We start from the raw sequence: 21,678 nt of genomic DNA on the forward strand, positions 1-21,678 counted from the left end.
ATGTATAGTTAGTATTTATTACTGAAAAAGTATAGTCACATCACTCACATCTAATGTTTTTAATCATAGGTTGTCACGCAGGTTTATTTTTGTGCCTAGGTATGACTCAAAAGTCCGTTTGGTTTAGTTAATTTAATTATAGTTACGCATAGGTTTTCCCTTGAGATTCTGACTCATAAAAGGTCTGTTTCTGCGATATTTCGAAAGACAAAAGTTAATGAGAAGGTTTGTCTTTTATCTACATGTTCCATTTGTTTCCGATGACGTATTCGAAACACTCGATTCTCCATACCCTATGTGATAACGATCTACCAAAATTAACTACTTTAAAGGCTTTTGAGATGATCTTTTGAGCTCTTAAAATCATAGTAATGAGTGAGTAATACTCTTTATAACTTTTACTGAAGTTTAAAAGGTATACTAGAAAAACACACGGATGATCCTGGTACGGTTAAGGTTTATTTAATAGAATATATTATTTCTCAGTATTGGGAGAGTACATGCAAATGGAAACCAAAAATAAAATTGTCAGTGACATCACCAAAGAATTTTAAATTCAACAAATTAGTCAAATAAAAACCCCTTGTTGTTAAGCGAAATATGCTTACTAAACACGCTAATTACACATAACAGTATTTAATACGTATTACAGTAATAAAACGTAACCGTTGGGTTAGCAATACGTGTAATTGCGTGGCAACTCCGCCCAGCCGCCGTGGGCGGGCGGCGTGGGCGGAACAACACTTAAACTGCGAAGCCTTGTCTTATTACAGATAGGAAAGTAAGTCAAGCCTGAGAATGTGCTGTTACATGGAACCTATTACTGTAAATGATAGTTACTGGAAGTTATTTATAAGCACGCTTGTTTATTAGTTTGTTTTAAAATAGAATCTGAAAAGGTATTTCTAGAAAGGCTTTTGTAAATTATTCTTCTGTACACTATCTGGGTAATTAACGAAGCAGTTTGGTACTTTAGTTTCTTTAAAGTTTAAAATAGCTTTTAGTAAATTAATTACTTATTAAAAAACAACACCCTGTACTGTCATTGTTAAATAAGATGGTATTTAACCAACTACCTCTAATAACCTCAAACTCTCCACATTATTAAATGAAGTGTAAGCCATCTTCCTGTATCTATATTTCAATATTATTTAACCACTCCACTTACATAGTAAAGTTTAAAACAATAAATGAATATGTAATCCAGTTCCCAGTTTTCTCGTCTACAGAGCGATGACGCCTCATTCCCAAACGTGATGACGTCACGGCCCGACGTGCCCTTAATTTGACAACGATCAAGTATTCCGCCAAGATTTTTGACGTTTTCTCTTAGCAATTTGTCACTTGTTCCATTGCGTTAAATTAAAAGAAAAGACAATAATATAAAAAAAATGATAAAAGTATAATAGTAAAATTGAGAAATGTAAAACCTCTACAATAAAATCGAAATGATCTATTTTAAAAAGCTAAATTACAATAACATCATAATCTTTTTCAAAAATAATATCGATGACAAAATAAGTAAATATTTTTGGCAGATAGGTGAAGTACATATTAGCACTATTATTTTATTCTGGCTCTTAACCCACCCATCTAACACAATTATAAAGATTACAGGAGCCAAAACTAGGGCGCGAAACTAGCCTACTCACTACATTTTAATCTGGTTACTCTAATTAGTTAATAGGCTAGGCTTTTGCGTAGATGGACTCAATTTTATAGCTAGGTTGTGGCATAGGTACATTGAGATCCGAATACTTTGCAAAGGTGACATACACGTCGCAAATCTGTCTGGCTTCAGTTTCCAAAGCTTGCTTTAAACTGTGTGTAGTTCCTTGTTCAAATAGTTAATTAATAATTACGTCTTACACAATGACAATGCAAATATAGTTGTCTAGTCAAGAATAATGGCGACGAATTTGTTACACAAATATAAAACTGTATAAAGCTACTCAAGAATGAATGCTGAATTACAATTCTTGTACCATCTGTCTATAAGTGTCCCATTAAATAATACCTCGTTTCTTTCTCAGGGAACAACGTAACTAGATATCCATTTAAATTCTCAATTCAAACTGTAAAGAAAAGACATTACGCCCTTTAAAAAACTGTATTAAAATAGTGAAACTTTAAAAGCTATTAACAGGAAGCAAACAATTTTCGCTTTTATTCCATTCAATTTGTTTAAACTAAACAAAATAATCGCGTATCACTTGTCCTTTTATATGTACTATCTTTGTGATCTCAAAAGACACCGAATTATGAAACTTGAATACACTTGGGGCTTAGCAACAAGCAACAAGAATCTTGAATGCTTACTTGGACCCCAGTAAATCACAAAGGTAGGTCAGGGTATGGCGAAACCAGAACAAAGAGGCGTCGTGACCTCCAGACGGCGGCCATCTTGGATACAAGGGTTGTCACTCACGCACACTCGGAGTGTGTGAATGATGTACCGTATTATGATTTTGTTGGCGTTTGGTACTTAAATGTATTCGATTTTGCGTTCCTCTTTGTGGGTCGGTGCTTTTTGTATTGTCATAATGGTTTATCGAGAACATAAGTATATTTTGTTACGGAATTAATAATGTTGTTTTATGGTTTAAGTAAATTTTTTGTCCCTGTTTTTTTCCTGGAAGCCAGTATACCTAACTTGGATTATTGAAATCTTAATTATGTAAGGGATAATAACTCGTCTTATTGTTACTTTGTATTACTAAGCTTTTATAGAAGTAGAAAGTAAAGGAAACTTTCTCGCGCAGTGAATGAATAGAAAATGAAAATATGACATTCATTATGACACAACGACTAAGTACTCATAAATTAAAAACAAAAATGAAAATATTAGTTACTAAATTATAATATATATACAACACAAAATTCTTTAATTTTACTCATACATTGTTAATAATTAAGTCTCTAAAATTAAACAAGACGATATTGTTGAGTGTTACTTAGCTCCTAGACTATTAGCGAGCGGTTCCTGACCTATTAGCGGGTTTGACAGATGTTCTCGAGACGACCTTAGGGTCAGAGCTCATTTATCAAATAGGATTTGTGCCACCGTCTGATTTCAAAGTTTTTGTGGGACTTAACAAATATCTGTTTAATTCGTTGTCTTTACTGGTTTACTTAGGTACGTAGTTAAATTCGTATTAGCGTAGCAATACTATTAGATTTACGTACCTATAATTATAGATATTTTAAGGCCCTTCGAAAACAAGACCAGACGACACTCCAAGCGTCTGTCGCCAAATACGAAAATTGCCGCAAAATGGACGACAAACATTGATGGGTATCGGTAACTTTAAGTTGCAGTGTGTGCGAAAGGCCTTAGACATATAAAGATATTAATAACACAGGTTAATATTAATAACAAGGTACGGACTCTTGTGATTTTATTCTGACATAACATTAATTTTAATCAAAAACGGATCGTAAGAAGTATCCTCTTTGATATTCTGTCTAGTTGTTAACTCCCATACCACATACTTTATTTATATACTGATGAAAATACATTTATCAACCGAATGAACTTAACATAACCAAAAAATACATTCGTGATAATATTTGCATTAATTAGCAATCAAATTATACACAAATTGCCTCGATGGTTCAATGCACTGTTCATACGATCTTCGTATAATTCACTGCTAGTATAATGTTATGTCATTTCCGCTGTTTCGAAATATATAATTAATAATTTTAAGTCTACTTTTTTTGTAATTACAATTCATTGTTTGAAAAAAAACTTTATTTTACACACCAATGTCACTTTGAGTGACAGTGTTTCGGAAGGCACGTTGAATTGTGGGTCCTGGCTGTTATTATACATCTTTGACGTCGTTACGGGTAGTCGAAACCTAGAAAATCGGTCTGCCAGTCTTAGTAAGAGGTATCGTGATGACCAGGTAACTGAGTTGACGATGACAGATAGGCAATCGCCCCTTGTAAAACACTGGTAGTTAGCTGCATCTGGCTAAAATGGAAGCCGACCCGAATGAGAGAGAGGAAGAAAAACGGTCAAAATTGTGATTTTCTATAACCCCTACCCGATCCTTGAAACTTTACGCGAACTCTACACCAAACTGACAATATACTTCTTTTTACAAACCTAGTAACAATACAATTATTCAAAGAATATACAACGAGACTCCTCACACAAGTCAAGGCTCTCGCTGTATGCGACTAATATTGACTGTAACGTACTTTAAAGTTACACTATTTGCTTAATTCATACAGCTCTCAGTAGTTCAAATAGACGCGGTTTATGTTAAGTTTTGACTTCGTTAAGTTAACTCACAATAAGTTTTCATCGCCTAACTTAATTAATCATGTGTCAGACATGGCTGGGGAGTTTGTTATAACTGTATTACACTGATATGAGTAACTTTAACTTGTATTTTTTAGTTTAAACAGTTAAAATGTTTGTTTACTTTTTTTCAGTCATGTGATAGCATAATAAGGATTAATACCTAACGAGATATATCGATCAATTGAGGAAAAATACTGTAAGTTAAGTAGATATCTAAAAAAACCTTTTATGACCATAGTACAAATATTTTTGTTCAATAATATTACTGAAAAAGTGTGTAGAAAGTGAAGGAGGACGAATTTTTCAACGCGAGTGTCTTTTACTTGCATCTAAAATCTTTACTCGCATGATCAAGATAATCATTTCCGAAAATTTTATAAGTAAATCTCCCAAAACTCTACTACTTTATACTATTGAATAAAGTAATTTCCATGTTAAAGCTCAATAACAACAAATAATTAATATAGTAATTACAATAAACAATAGAAATGTATTCAACCCGTTACCGAAACCCGTGACAACTTGCACTAAAGGTCCGGCAATAGAAACTACTCCCTTACATAGTAACATAAGCGCTAATTAATACATATTTCATACAAATAACACAACAAAAACCTCAAATGACATAAATCAAACATCCACTCAAGGTAAATTCGATCTTATTTCTACAAGACAAAGTTCAATTTCATTTGGAGTTCAAGTGAGACTTGAGTGAAGTAAGAATTTGTTCTATTTTGTTTTATAAAAAGGCATAATTATGGAATTCAAGTAATAGGACGCGATTTGACAACAGCGAGTGTTATTTTACAAAGGGGTTAGGAATTCGCTCGGCTGTGTAATATGAACTCCATGATTTGTACTTTGAAATCATCGGTTTTAAGTTAAATTACTTAGTAACAAGTAATATTATATCAATCACGAATACACTATTTTTCTGATATACTAGCTGCACGCCGCGGTTTCACCTGCACTGCTTCTGACGACAAAACGAAAATGTGTGTCTTTAAATTAGGCACTATTTATGTACACTGTAATAGTTCTTAGGCTTATTTTGTTTTCATTGACTCCAACCCACGCTGAAAGCATATGTCGAACTTCAGCCAACTGAAAACACACCGAGTTCCTTCTACAGCTTAAGCCATAGTCATAGGATCGCTTAGACATAGTAGTTGATACCTCCCCTCCTATAGCCAATTTCATTACTACTGTACCTAATTTCTCAGGGCATTTTTAAGACCAAACATTTTCGTCGTCGAAAGAACGAATAGCTATGGGTACGGCGTCCCAATAATTTCTTGATTACAAGGAAACGCTGATACCGTATCAAGCGACTGTTAGGCGGGTTTCCCTTAGAGTTACCCATGGGATTCGTGGACAGATAAGCAGCAGGAAGGTTGCGGTTCGATATCGGCCAGGACTTCCGTCTAATGCCTAATCAAACTTGCCGATAAAGCTAATTGGGTGTTTTGACCTTACATTTAATACTTCATTAAACTTATACATAATAGAAACAAATTATACTTATTAGTCAGTCAGAAACAACTTTGGCACATATCAATATTATGCTCTCGACAAATAACTTTTTTGCATTTTTTGCACGATGCATTTGCCTTTCGCCTTATTTTAGAGGGGCAGTAAGTACAGTAAGTACGTTTTTTCGTTACTGGCTCTTCAGTACTGTCATCTGATGTACCAGGCACTTCATTTGGCAAAATATTAGAGATATTATCGCGCAAATATCTCTTCAAAGTAGGAGCTTCTAAACGCTTACGCATAAACGATGACGTCAGGCTCATGTAAAGGTTTCTCATAAATTTTTTGCGACTTTGAACCTTTTCTCCCTTGCTACTGACATTATGGCTGTATATAATAAAAGAATTTATGCAGGCAATGTTTATCATTCCGTACAATAATGCCATAGGCCACCTATTCGTCTTCCTACTGCAGGTCATCACAGAACACATTGGTCTAGCGTGTCCACTCCGCCTTTAGTTTGATTATAATACATAACCATTTGCGGTTTACCGGTACTTTCGTTGATAGAAGCATCCTCATCACAAGATGATAATAAGTATACCATCTTAGCTGGCTTCGGTTTATATGAGACGAGAGTAAGGGGTCCGTCAAAACAAAACATCGATGTTCCCACTGGCCTGGAGCGACTGTTTTTCAGTACTTCCGGTATCTCGCGTTTGTTTGATCGCACGGTTCCCACAATGGTTAACTTATACGGTTCTTGTAGTAAGTTTTTTGCCAAAGGGATTGAGGTGAACCAATTGTCACACGTAATATTACGACAACTACCGTGCACAGGCTTTGATAACTCCTTCACGTAGTATTCACCGAGTGGTACTCCGTTGGTCTGTGTTCCTCTTCCCAAATAAGGCATTCCATTTATCATATACTTTGTACCACTGTCACACATCATGAGGATTTTTATTCCATACTTACTTGGCTTGTTTGGGATATACATCCTAAACGGACACCGTCCTCTAAAACCAAGTAACTGTTCATCTATGGTCAAATGAGCCCCTGGAGTGTAATTTTGTATGCACTGATGGATAAAGAGATCCCATATTTTTCTAACAGGAGTAAATACATCGTTTTCTCGAAGTGTGGGCCGTATACTTTTGTCATCCATTCTAAGACATCGTATCAAAAAATCAAAACGATCACGACTCATTACAGAGACGTACACCATTGACAAAGATCGATCAAAGAGGTCATCTGTGGACATGTGGTTATCTTTTCTCACTGCTGTCATTACCAGAATACCAAAGAAAGCATAGATTCATCTTCATTCGTGTCACGAAATGTAGCACCTGTCATAGATTCCCGACGTTTCAATGATATCTCAGCATTTGTCCATTTTACAATTTCCGAAATTATCTCATCAGTAAAAAATAGTTTGAAGCATAAAAGTGGGTCATATATATTGCGGCACATACGCGTCGGACCTCTTTGAGATCTGACAATGTTCAGTGCAGAGACTCGGCTACGCCTCGTGGACTTTGAAGTTGACCAACAATGTTTATTCTTACCTCTAATAGTCCTCTGTGGCAAGGTCAAGATTTGTTAGAAGCCAATGAAGAACCTGGTTGTTCAATAACATTTTGTTCGTCTAATATTTCACTACCGCTTGACGTTGGCTGCACTTCATGTACCTCATCTATAAACGCTTCTTCTGTATCGCTCTGGACGTCATCTTCACTTACGTGATCTGATATTTCACTGTCAGAATCCTCACCAACAAGCTCGTCATCGCTTTGCAGAAGAGCAGAGAGGATATGCTCATCGTCTAAAGAACTACCCATTTTATTATATATTAGTCACGATATCTATAACAAGAAAATATATATATAATAAGTTATCACGTAAGTAGAACATGAAATAACAATATAATTATCGTATGAGTTAAATCTTAAAAGTCACGTAAAAGATAATCATGCGTCATTTTGACTCACGCGGTCGTTATAGTTCAAAATCAGTAAATAAGTTGCCGATGGGCGTTTTTTTTTTTTTTTTAAATAGTTGCGAGGCGTTTTACGGGAACCTTGATGCAGAGTAGGTATAGGGATAAATCGAGAGGAAACTGATACTCTTCAAGGGACTCTATAAATATATACTTGTGGTATATTTTTTGTGGTTTATTAGTACATTTTTTTATACTTGTTATCGTTTGTTGTATTTTTGATAGTAACAGTATTTCATTTAATTGTTGACGGTAGATTTCATTAATTAAAGGATTTTTTTTACAAAAAGCCCACTTGTAGTAATAAGATTTATGAAATTCAAACTCTTTGAATAGAAGAATAATGTTTTTTTACTAAACTTTAAGTTAACGTCCTCGATATTACCAAAATTACCGAAACCTAATGAGGAATTTAAATATCTATAAAACTAAAATTCTTTAACTAGGTTTTCAAATATAAATATTTTCTTTAAAATAGATCTTCTTAATAGTTATTATTGGTTTTAAAAAACACAAAAAAACTGTTACCGTAATCTAACAAATCCGTATTCGAAAATGAAGAACAACTTCATTTATGATGTCTTGAATAAAGTGCATTAAAAAAAGGGTTATTTAATAAATTCGTTCATGCAATGACTAATAAGAAGTCTGAACGAAAGAATGAAATGATTTATTTCCTTAAATATTGTTTGAGTCATAACTTTTAGTCAATGAACGATAATTTAAAAGAAGCAGGCATATTTATTTTCCGTGGTTGCCGAAAATGGCAAAAGCCTAATCAAGAGGTTTATTTTTTTAAAGTTTACATAATATCGTTTTAATAACAAAAACATACAACTGACTTCAACTAAAAAACTACTGAGCCATACTTGATGAAATTATTATTATTGCTATTTTGCGTTGAATGAAAAAAGAATCAATCAAATCCGTTCATCCAATGCGAATTTCTGAGGTAACAAACATGAAAACAAAGCAGACGAATTGAGAACCTCCTCTTTTTTTGAAGTTAGTCGAAAAGATAACAATAAACTCCCATAGCATACTAAAGAATCCAAAAAAAAACATCGCAATATGCAACTTCAAAGCCAAAGCTCGTTACATTTGTTCTAAATTCAAACGTACACAAAAAAAAACAATAAAGTATTCTTACCTATATTAAAAAAGGAACGAGCGAAGAATTTTAAATATGGCAATGATCAAAACAAGCCGATTGCAGGTGGGCCAACGACCTAGGTATTGAGTAATATATAATATAATGCTGTGCATGTCTCTCGCAAACAAGTCCAAATTTTTTAAATTCCGAACCAACTGGTATTTCGGCTTCGGCGCACAAAAAAGCGCGGCAAAGTACAAGTTGGTAGCCATGTTTGTTCTTAAGACTGATCAAATTATAATGCGAAATTTAGTTTGTTCTCTATCGCGTCGGTAATGGTTGACAAACGTCGTAAAAATATTCGTTGAACGATAAAGCTAGACCACGACGAGAAATTGTTTGAAAGTTTTGAACTTAAATTTTTCCAAGTTTTTCTTAAAATACTACTAATAATTGATCGTAAACACAGAACATAGCTAAGCCTTCTTACGTTTGTAGATGCTGGCAATTATAAATTCGTAGTAAATAACAGGAATATGTACATACAATATATATTCTAAAGGTTAAGCACTTGGTTAATTAAACAACTCCGGTAGTTATTTCTACCAGAATAACAAGCAAAGTATAATTCGTAATAATTTGTCTCATTTTATGACAATTCTAGTGATGTAACCGATGATGGGTGGTAAGAATAAAAAAAAACGAGCACAATATGTTAGAAAAATAATCACTTCAAAAAAAAAGATCAATTTGAGACATACAGACTACATTTTATTTTTCTTTTCGTATGTCACATATATTATGAAACAAGTCGGTATTCCATAGTTTCTTGAAAATTCGATTGCGAATACACATGACTTAGCGAGTGTGAAAGCCTTATGTTACAACACTAGTACCTATATTTTATAGTCCAATCAGTACGTTTCCAGTTATTGGCAAAAGCATCCAATCAATAATAACAAAACCGTTAGGTTTCAAAGACGATCCTGAGCATATATTTTGCCGCCAAATGTTCACTTTACGAACATACGTTTATCAACTGCACCACCGATATAATGCACCTTAGGTCCTTAGTTATAAGTATGAAAATCCGATACCTGTTAGAAAAATTACAGCACACATAAGTTTGTCATTTACGAAACATTTAAACAGGAAAGTTTCGATTTCACAATGCATTGTTGCGTTTTCAAAATGGCGACTAATTATTGCTTATTTGTTATTTTACGACGACTATTAGAGAACAAACAATTTTGGAATACGTCTTTGCTATACGTTTTGTCTTGTAATAAGCCATTGTAAAGGAAATTGTCTGTCGAGTATACGCTTTCTTTTGTAAATTAATGATATGGACGTAGTTTCACAGTTTTCTGGAGAACTTTGCTTGTGAGTATTTCTTTTATTCGTTTGTGAATTTTGAAATTTAACAGTAAATATAATAAAACAAACTTACAATAATACTTTAGTAATTAAAAGGCTCAAACTAAGAAAATAAATAAAAAGTTCGTACCAGATAAATTATACCTATTGTTCACTTATAAAAGCTTACCAAGGATTCATCAAGAGACACAAAAATAAAGGGTAACAAACACTATCCAGTACTAAAAGAAAAACGACGGTTATTTCGGCTACGAATCGGATGGGTGACTTTCGTTAATTTTGAACGACTATTTCCGGCGCAATATCTTAATTAATGCTATTTGTGGCGTTACTAATGAAGACGTTTAGAATTATTACAAAAAATATCCTTTAAATAATCATACAACCAACCCTATATAAAAAACTGTAACCTGTCTTTACACTTCACCTGTTTAAACATACCATAAGCGTAAATTCCACATGCGATAGGCAATAAAAACACCATATTTTTTAGAACTAATAAAAACATTCCTATCGGTCATTCGAACGACCTATAAGAACCGTTATCCTGCACTCGACAACCGACCAAATTAAATACACCCACGCTACATGAAAATTGCACAAATACTTATACTATTAAACTTAACAGGTTATTATTCTACTACTTATCTCGAAAGCTTGCTTTCAATTCAAATTTAAACAGAACGAAGACAATTTAATTTGGCCGTGTTATTTGTGGGTGCGTTCTAAATGACGTCAGAAGTCGCATTCCATTCGAAGAGGAAAATGAACGCAGTGAATTCGCGGAACGCACCGTTGCACTATTAATACATTGACAATCTATTTGCAGTCCTTGCACGAGATAGGCTTATAAACTGATCCTTATTCCTTGATCAATAAGGATGGTCTAAGACTACTGGTCACTCTATCGCTTGTTTACATAAGTTTGGAAATAGCGGAGTTTACGCGGGAAAACGTTTCGATTCTGACGTCGATGAGTCAACAATCGAATCTTTATTTTGAACGCATTCGTGACTAGGGTTTGAAATTTTGTGCGAAGCGTTGAGTTAAAACGATAGAAGATGTATTGACCTTTCTAGTCGATGGTTTTATTGCGAATGGAAAGTTCAATTTAAACTGGAAACGGGAAACGTTAGGGACGCGTCCTTTATCCAATGTTTGATGACATTGCATAATAGGCTATTACAAATAATGACTTAGGTTTTCTCCCAATAGTACGCGCTTTCATAGATGTGCTTTTGAGCAAGCCATAAAGTAGGATGTTAATTAAGACCATTTCTATTTGTAAATTAGACTTTTTTGTAATTTTAAATTCTTTATTTATAATATTCCATTTTTTGAGAATAAGTATAGCATTCAATCTTCTCGAATGAAAATTCACCAAAACATTGACATTAAGATCGAAAAAAAATCATTCAAGCATCAAGCATTTCTGTTCGCCTGTACAATTTGCCATTTTGTATATTCTAAACTGTCTAGTTAACATTTGTAATTGGATACACTGTATCAAGAACTGCAGCTATAGGTAGATCTATTTGTACAATTTCCTAGAGCGCAACAATTCGCAGAACGCTTGCATAGTGGACGGGTCCTTATGCGTCCTTCCTTCCGTACCAACTTCCTTGCATAACATTAATATAATATGTTGTATATTAAGACCACACGCGATATTCTCTAGGGAATAATAATTAAATAAAGGTTTTTAATGTGGTAAAATAATTAGAAATTTGGAATATTCGGGTCCGAACTAGAGTAATAACGAAAAAATTGAGACTTAAGAGAGTTGACAGAAGAAGTTCCTATATTAATTGTTAAATATTTCAAATTCCACAATCAGTTATACTCGTAATATAGTTTCTTGCGTTACAACCTTTTATAAATATAATGTAAGAAAAAAACCTCAATAGTCGCTCAAACATTTTCAGAAACCTAAAAACGTCATAAAACATAATCATATTTAATTACATTCTATATTTCAGTAGAAATTAGTGTCAAAACCTAGCCTTTGAAATGAATGTAACCACATTAATTAGTAAAATTAATATTCTGTGATTTTAAACGATTACTCTTAGCCCGAAACAGTTCCTGTATCTAAAGCTCTGTAACGTGGACTGTTGTAGTGCGAGCAAGATGGAGCGATACAAAGTACCTTTTATCATCTCGCTCACACCGTTGACAACTCTGATTTAAGAGTTAATAATAAACGGCGGTTACAACTCAAAATGTTTTAGTTAATAAGGTGAATAGTGGAAAATATTACAGAAATTAGTTTCTTCTGTACTGTTTTTGCTAGTGGTAATGTCGTTTGACGTAGGTACTAACAGAATATTTTATTACTAAAATCGAGCATACCTATTTTACACTACACACTCACACATGTAAATTAACTACAGCAAGTTAAACTTAGACTAACGCACTCTATAAAAACAAAGAAGGAATGAAAAAAGGCAAATAAAAAACTGTCCAACTTTCGGCGAATTCATCGGAACCAATAATCGTTTTCCTCATCGATTTAAATTGCAATAATCGATGCCGGTATGCAGTTTTTTACTACAAAGCTATGGTTCGTTGGCCCGTAGAGGTTATGGCAAGAATGTCCGGTGTCGGGCCGACCGGAAACGGACCGTACCAAAGGTCAATTTTTGCTTACATTCGTTTACGATTAAGGGAACCATGGTTGGTTTAAGACGGGTTAAGACATGCATTTGTTGTTAAGTGATCGCGTGTGTAAGGAGCTGTGTTATTTAAACGGTTCTTCGGTAACTGCTTAATGTACGTTTGAAATAAAATGGTTTTTGTGATGGGGAAGGATTAAAGACTCGGCTAACTAAAGAAATAAAATTCCATATGAAAATTGCCTTAACGAATGATGTTGAATAAATGCAGCAAAGGAAGGAAAACTTAAGGAACCTATTTTTTATAGGGCCTGTGTGAGATCCCACTGCTAGGCAAAGGCCTTTCCTTCAGGACCTCTCAACCTCACGCGATTTCCGGTCACTTGTGCCTTACAAATCTCCAGAAGTTCACGGTTATAATGCATATTGTAAAACTTCATTGATTTCCATGAATAATATACTGATGTCTGTTTCTCACAATCTCACCAAGAACCAAATATATTTTTAAAACTTTAACTAAGCCTTACTTCGAATTATTTTAAGAATTATATGTTACTCTAACTAACTGTAATTTTAAAATACTTCACGCTATAAAATAACGACAAAAAAATAAAAACTACCACTTACTACGACCTCTCCCCTTTCCCCATATTTACATACCTTTTATTCCAGCACAGATTTCAAAGTAATTAAATTTCAATTCAAGAGTACATTAGCTTATTGCTTGCAAACAAATTTGAGGCGGGTCTTAGACAAACATCGACTGTTTGAATGATGCCGTAGATTGGTACAATCAACATTAGAAGTGGCATGACATCAATTGACGGAGTGGACTCTGTTTTGTTTGATTGTATGTACTCTGCTTTTGTACTTGTAACTTAAAATGCTAGACCTATTTGCAGTTCATTTAAAAGGAGTTTGAAGCTTAGATATTACTTCTCGTTAACAGGTAGAATCGGTGCTTTCATCTCAAGTTAATAAACCGATTTGTAGCCTTGGCGTTTTGTAATTTCAAGACTATTTCAGCTCGCAGCAAATTACAAGCTGAATTTTAAAAAAACATAGAAAAATCTTGCGAAGAGACTTGAAATTATACTTAATCATTTATTCTGTTACTAGGATATATCATGACATTTTTAAGAACTGTGGAGTCGAAACATCATACTCATCACATAAATAAATTGGGAACTGTCAACGAAAGCTCAGATTCCACTTATCAGATTTTCACTGCAGCAAATTCTCTCAAAGGGTTACAAGCGTCGTTAACGCCATAAATCTCTTAGATCCGTATCAGGCCACAAACTACCCACATACAAACGTTTCCCACTTATTACTTAACATATTTTATGCTAAACGGATCGGTATTATCACGACAATATAACAGAGCGCCTACCAGTCCCTCTTACAATGAAATTACTCTAATTGTATAAAAGAGACAGCGCTCTACATCGCGTAGTTCTCTCTCGCTTTCACAAATGGAAAGATATTACTTTTACACGTGGTGTTAGGCACCCCAGTACGTCGGCAGTCCTCGGTAGGAACAGCAAAATATTTCGTATTAGCATAATTCACTGCATTGTTCGTAGAAACAGACCGTGTTGGGCACGGATTTCCCCAGTACCGTAAATGCGGTAATATGCTAAACATATGCAATTTATCAGGAAACTGTGTGTAGAAGGTATTGTCAGTCATAATTATATCGATGCGGGCGCAGTCGTGATGCACTCCGTATTGATTGACATTATCTCGGAAAATCGATATAGTTTTTTCAAAAGTATTGTCAACAGGTATTGTTACAACTTCTGTGTAAATTTTACGTCGAATATTTACAGCAATAAGTGTAGAGCTGGTAGTTTCTGAGTCATAAAACAATATACAAGTTAGGCGTATCGTTGCGACCCAAGCCTAAAAAAAAAGAATCTTCGTAATCGCAAGTGTAGGTTGCCCTACCATTTCTTTTTGCATAAAACTCGAAGATATAAACAAAACACAATATCAACAAAATAAAACCATGTTCTACAATATCACAAATATTCAGAACGATGTCTATAAAGTTGCTTCGCTACAAAGCTAATATTTTCTCCCGTGGAGCACCGTATAATGTTATGATTTCCAGACAAATTGTTAGTACACTTTTATGCGTATGCTCCTACTACAAATTCTCTAAAAAGAAAACCGTGATTCAAGTTTATAGTCTGTTTATGCCTTGGTAGTCGTGGTTTAAGATTTCTGAATGAGTGGTATTGAATTACGTTAAAAAATTTATGGTAAGCTAAAGGTCCTAGACTCAACATTAAGTTGAACTTTACATAAGATGTTAACCTAATATGAATATGTCTTTGGTATATTAACTTTTTAATTTCTTTGACGATTCTGACCATTCGTTGCATGATAGCTATTAAACGGATTGAGCGATTGCCAGTTAGTTTATATTAAATCTGATTATTATTCGAGTTTTTCTAGACATATTTAAAAATCAATTGAACTATTTAAAGTTGTGGAGGATAAAACTGCCAAGGAATAACCGAATGACTACAAATATAGTTGAGTTAGGTCTCAAATCAAACCGCACTGAAATAGAATATTAAATAACTCATCAAGAAGATCTTTACTTTGTTTGATGATAAAATTAGTGATGGGAAAACGGGACATGGGAAACCGACAGCCAAGTGTTAGTTACTGTTGCTGTTTTGTCTGTGACTCTATCCTGCCATTGATTCCAGCTGTTACTCATTTCACCACGTATTAATTGTAACAGATACAATGATAATAAAACCTACCCAGAGTAAAACCTTCATTATCTCAGTAATCGCGGCGTGGGCGACCCCCGAGAGACGAGTGTGCTGATGACGTCATCGCGACAATCCGTGACGTGGTCCTTACGTCAATGCAGTGATAAGAAGGTAAATAGAGCAAAGTTGATTTAACACGGGAGTTAAAGGTCAGGTATGTTTTTGTTTTGGAATGGTATTTCATTGAGGTTGTAGTGGGTGAAGCGATGTCTTAGAAGTTGTGGGATCTTTATGAATTATATTATTGTTTAATAATAGGCCTTTCTTTGGGTACCTTAAGGGTAAAACTGAAACCTATTCGCTGGGCGTCTGTACGTCTATAAAAACATTAAACCTCGGAAAAAGTCTACAGATCAAATAAATCGAAGCTAAAATAAACCAATCATCAATTCAATTAATCCACACAAACTAACTCCATTCATAAAATCACACACACACATACAAAATTAAACAAACAAAGTTGTTTACACAGATTATCGCAGCGTAAACATTATAGATAGGTTGTAAATAAATCAGTGAGCTGCAATGCAACCGTACACCGGATGTGCGGCAGATATGCCTTGCGACACACCGAGCCAACAGGTATGCATGCGCACATGCACAAGAACTGCAGAAGGTGAACTCAGTAGGTACCTGAATAAGTGACGTAGGTGAGGCGGTTATAAACCATTTTCCCATCCCGTGTGACATATCTGAACATTATTATTGTGTCAATTGGAAGAGCGATGCCGTGATGATTTTGAAAAAAAAAAACGATTTTTGCATTGTTATTTTTCTTATAGGGTATTTGACAAAAAAAATGTGTTTAGTCCGTCAGACAAATTTTCAGAAAACATTGGATAAGCCGATTTGGTAATTCGCCAATCACCCCTGTGCATGTCGTGTTCCCGAAGGTTTGATTCCCTCGTAGGACCAGTGTATTTGTGTGATCCACAACCGTTTGTTATGAATAAATAATAAATAAATGCGAACATCACATACATTGTTCTGAACCCAAAGTAAGTTGCTAAAGCACTTGTGTTATGGAATTCAGATACAACGAAGGTACCACAAACACCCAGACCCGAGACAATGTAGAAATGTGATTTTTACATTGACCCTACCGGGGATCGAACCGGGGACCTCGGAGCTAGCGACACCTTGAAACCGGTGCGTACGCCACTCGACCACGGAGGTCGTCAATGAGTCTGGGTTTCTTTGAATTTCTTTTAAATGTTTAGGGGAGTCAGTTTTCATCGAGAAAAGTAAAAGCCGTTGATATTGGCCAGCAGAAATTTAGAATCAAAATAATATATATTTTTTTTGTAATGGATGACTGTATGATCCTTCTTTTTTTCTCCTATAATGTAACAACTGCCTACACTTTGTATCGCTATAGTAATTAGGCCAAAGTGTCAAGTAAAACCAAGTTTTTATCGATTATGTTGATTCTTTCTCTATGATTAATAAGTTCGCTTAGATCGATCGGTTTCAAAACTAACTGTTATTTAAGAACACTAAAGTTATCGCCACTGCACTTATGTGCTTAGATTATATACTTAGAATAATTAGCTAGTCGAAAATATTTTTTCTAAATTATGCTTTTTCATTATTTTCATTTAAGGCGCTTCTGCCCTGTCGCGATGAGGGACATTCTGTATTTTGCCTAGTAAAGGCAAAAACGGAAAATCTATAATGGAGACGAAGCGATAATTTCTCGCATTCGCTCTAAAAGTTGCCTACATCGGGATATTTTTTTTCCGAAAACATTTTTCTATTTAAATTGGTTGTAAAAAATAGAGAATCCAAAATTCACATGTAAATGCTATAATGCATTTTTATTATGTTAGTACTTACATAGTTCATAGACTACATGTATTTCCTCAACCGTCAAATTAAAAAAGCTTTGATATCCGATCGGTATTTGTTTACCAGATCTAGTTGTGATCACGACCGACAGATAAATCTATATAAAGGTTCCGTACGTTCCATTCTAATAGTAAACGTATCGACAATAAAACCTATAGTTTGTATTAACGTAACGCCCCGTTGTATAAACAAATACTGTTTCCTTAAACAGTGGGTGGCAGATATATAAACTTTGGTAAGAAAGAATCTATCGTTTGTAGTGTGAAATGTTGGCAACACTGCCAGTTTGTTATACACTGATCAAGTTATTTAAAAAGTTTATACCTAGGAATATAATATTCTTTAAGTCCGAACAAAAAAAAATTCAAACTTTTGGCTTATGACAAAAATAAAATTAAATGTCCTGAGGGAAAAAAGTTCAAAAAGAAATCATTGCTACTGAACTATCAGCCTATAGCTAAAGAATCCAAATAATTGCACTTCAAACTCAGTTCTTCGTTGATAAAAAAAGAGGTTTTTCTTGAAAAGGTTAAAACCGTTTTGCTCTATGGTTCTTTTTTAAATTTAAAAACAGAATTATGACTAACGCGTAACGACTTCACTAACAGATGTGCGTACAAACACAGATTATATTAAGATCCAAAAATGCGTTCCATTTCCGAATTCCCCGACATATGACAACAGTGTATTCTATATTTGAATTCAAACTGACATTTCAGATGCCCATCACTGCTGATAGTTGTATGCTTAGTAACCTCTACTAGAATACGCGGTGTTGACTATTGTCAAAAAATTGTAACTATTCTTTATGACCATTTGAAGGATTTCGTGGGTTAGCATTGGCTTCAAGAGCTTTCAGAAAGTTGCTAGGGCACTTTGAACCCCCTTTTGCGAAGAAATCATCAAATTAGCCTTTTCGTTGCTAATACTGCGATTATCTAAAAAGGGTTTCTCCAGTCATATGCAGGTACTATAATAAAGGTCAGTGGTGTTTCATGATTCATAATTATGCGGTATTGTAATTGATGTGAACATATGTATTATCAAGATTTATATTGTTATCGGCTGACTCAGATACGGCGCCAATGTGAGATGCGTCAGATTTATTGGAAGTAAGTACACTCAATTCGTTGGAGTACTTGAATCAATGAGAATCCCTTGTTTTCTGCGTCGGAGGAGATAAAAATAGGTTTGTTTGCACGAAAGTACGAAACGTAGGGAGAAAGCAAAGAAAAAAAATGTTGTTCAAACCACAATCATGTTTATGGGAATACTAAACACAATTGACTAGGAAACGCACTTTTCACATAACATAAAACCCTTAAAGTAGTTAGAAACGGATACTACCTTGATATTTTCGACTGACTCTTGAGGTACTGCCAACATCACATAAAACAAAAATGTTGAAATCCTGTGTACAAAATGATGAGGTCCCATGGTACGGGTTTGACTTGATTTCCTGCGAGTTTTTGTTTACAGGACATTTTGGAAACCCTGATAGTAATGTGTGGGTATCCCTGAATCTGTTAATTCACGTTTGCCTACTCGATATACAAACATTTCGAATTGAGGCAATAATAAAAAATACATATCGGCTTTAATACTCACACATATTAAGGCAACAAAATACCTACGATAGACTAAAATCTAGGTCTACCGCTCTAAATATAAGAGGTCTACAAAAACAAATAGAAAAAGTGTCGGCCCGCAAATGTAACCGATACCTTATCTTAACCGGAACAGTTAAAAGCAATTAACCTCTCCGATATACGCTTGACCGATTTATTTCGGCGAATCAAATGCTGCCAGTTAGCTAGATTGGTATATGAACATGTTAGATATTGGACTTTTAGTAACTGTATCGATATAATATGTATCATAGGTGATACATTATACCGCACGAAGAGCTGAATGGTGTATGCCACGTCAAACTCACTGTGCGCGATATACTTCGGGTTCGATCCAAGCGTAGGTCAAGCATTTGAGCGAGCTATAAACGCTTGTAAAAAGTCGGGGTGTCTTCGTGCGATGTGACTTGTCCTGATTGTGAAACCCCCTAAACCGACAGTTTCTAGAAATTGATCTGTTCCATTGCAGGACAAGGACTAACGTTCGTTTTCACACTTTTTCTGGTAGAAAATTCGTTGACATTCCATCTTGAACATATCTTTCAGTCCACACACAAGTACTAAAACGCATTGATATGAACATAGAACAAAACATCGTAGAACGAAATTACTAAAGTTATTTCTGTCAGTTCTTGAGCCAGCGAAATCTAAACGTAGAAATACAGTACCAATAACAGGCTATCGAAATCAAGAAGCCTTTCCCAGTCTCGACAAGTCCAAAAAATTCCATAGAGACATAAAAACAAAACCAGATAGCACAGGTCCTTGAGAATCAGTGAATCGTGCATCTAGGTCAGTTATGACATTATTATAATTTATAATGTAATCACTGCCACATTAGTTTGATCTAACGAAAAAAAATGGCGACGGTCATGCAATAATCGCGGTGTAGTTAAATATGTGCGAATCACAAGTCTGTCACGCGACTTTGCCTATCAATAAGTGTTTATTTCCGAACAATTAAAAGTAATTGCTGAATCGTTAACCGTTGTCCTTTACTTAAATATCAATTTATTGCTATGGCATTTACAAATGAGGTTGCTCAGGGCATACTGAAAGATTCCAAAATGCACTAATGAGGAATCTTAATCTTAATGGTATGCTTCAGGGAAGTGCTCTTGGGTTCTGTAATGTTTTGTAAGAAATAACAAAAAATATTGCATTTACGAATGGTAAACATCGAAGGGGTCTTGGTCAGGCAAAAATTCCACACTCCCGATCATTCGTAGGAAATAACAGAAAAGTCTTTATATTTACGAACGGTGACCATCGAAAGGGTCTTGGTAAGGTTAAAAAAATCCTCACTCCCAATCTAATAAATCTGCAAAAGATCGGGAGCCTATTAAAAGATTTTCCCCCAAGAAAGGAGAGCAGTTGCACTTCCACCATGCATTCCAATCCCTCTCAAGACGAACACTACATTCCTTTTCAATTCCATTCAATAATCATAATAAAAGCTACACAAGTATGGTCTAGATACGCAGCTCAGATTCAACTTGACCTGTGCATCGATAAAGAATAGATCCGGTTGGCAACTGTTAATACAAAATACATATACAATGTATCTTAGAGTTCCTCAGCTTGATCGTAACAACAGCAAACGTATAATTGTGTTCGGAACTTTACAGACCAATTCATTTCCAACAATGGGTTAGCGGACCTAAGTACAGTAACTTTTTCATTATCATAATGATTGTAGTTTTAACTTCGAAAGAATTTGCTTCTATTGAGATGTTTGGAGTATTTCTGCTTTTATTTAATGATCGATTAAGTTTTGTATTGAGAGGACTTTTGTATGTGTACCTCTATCGTTCTCTAGCGTCCAGAATTTTCTGTTTTTAGAGTTCTACTCAAGACTTAGTAAGTGACTTTAAGCCCCTTACAACATTTATGTTAAAAAAAATATACCAATTACATAAATAGTCGGCAAAACTTCAAGGCAAATCAAGGGTTATCAACAGAAGTCCAGGGCAAATTTAAAAAATAAACGCATACTAAACCATATCGTCTCCAATCAGCGACCATTAACACAACAAGCCCGAGTGCACATCGGTGACCAGTAACTAATCTAAATCGTCGTTTTGTATCAACATTACCAAAAAAATTACTTACGATAAGCAATATACCGCTGACCGGGATTATTCCCGCTTGTTTCCAACTGCCGATATCATTTGCAGTTAAAAGTTCATTCCATGATGTCATTTCAAATTTTAGTCTATCTTGAAACTTGGTTCAACGATTTGAAGAGGCAAACTGTAGGTATTATACCCGAAAAAGACGATAGCTGGATTCACAGAGTATGTTCTTATTAAACTCTATATAGCTACGAATGGAAAACCACATTCTTGGTGTCATAGTACAACAGTCGCTATGACATATCCTTAATAGAATTTGCATACAAGCCGAGATCCGAGAAACGTTGTGAATAATACAACTATTATTAAAAACCGTGACAAAACACATTTAAGATCAAAACCCAAGCTGCACTCAACTCCGGAAATGTCACGAAACGGTTTAAAACGAAACGGTTCCCTGCGA

General features: G+C 34.7%; 1 protein-coding gene across 1 annotated transcript in view; it reads right to left on the reverse strand.

Annotated features, from left to right (window-relative positions):
- Positions 1 to 21,678, reverse strand: part of LOC113497756 (tRNA dimethylallyltransferase) — a 205,803-nt gene that overhangs the window by 134,963 nt on the left and 49,162 nt on the right. The gene's annotated exons all lie outside the window — the stretch shown is intronic.

Source organism: Trichoplusia ni, chromosome 1, assembly GCF_003590095.1.
Source record: "Trichoplusia ni isolate ovarian cell line Hi5 chromosome 1, tn1, whole genome shotgun sequence".
Taxonomy (NCBI): Eukaryota; Metazoa; Arthropoda; class Insecta; order Lepidoptera; family Noctuidae; genus Trichoplusia; species Trichoplusia ni.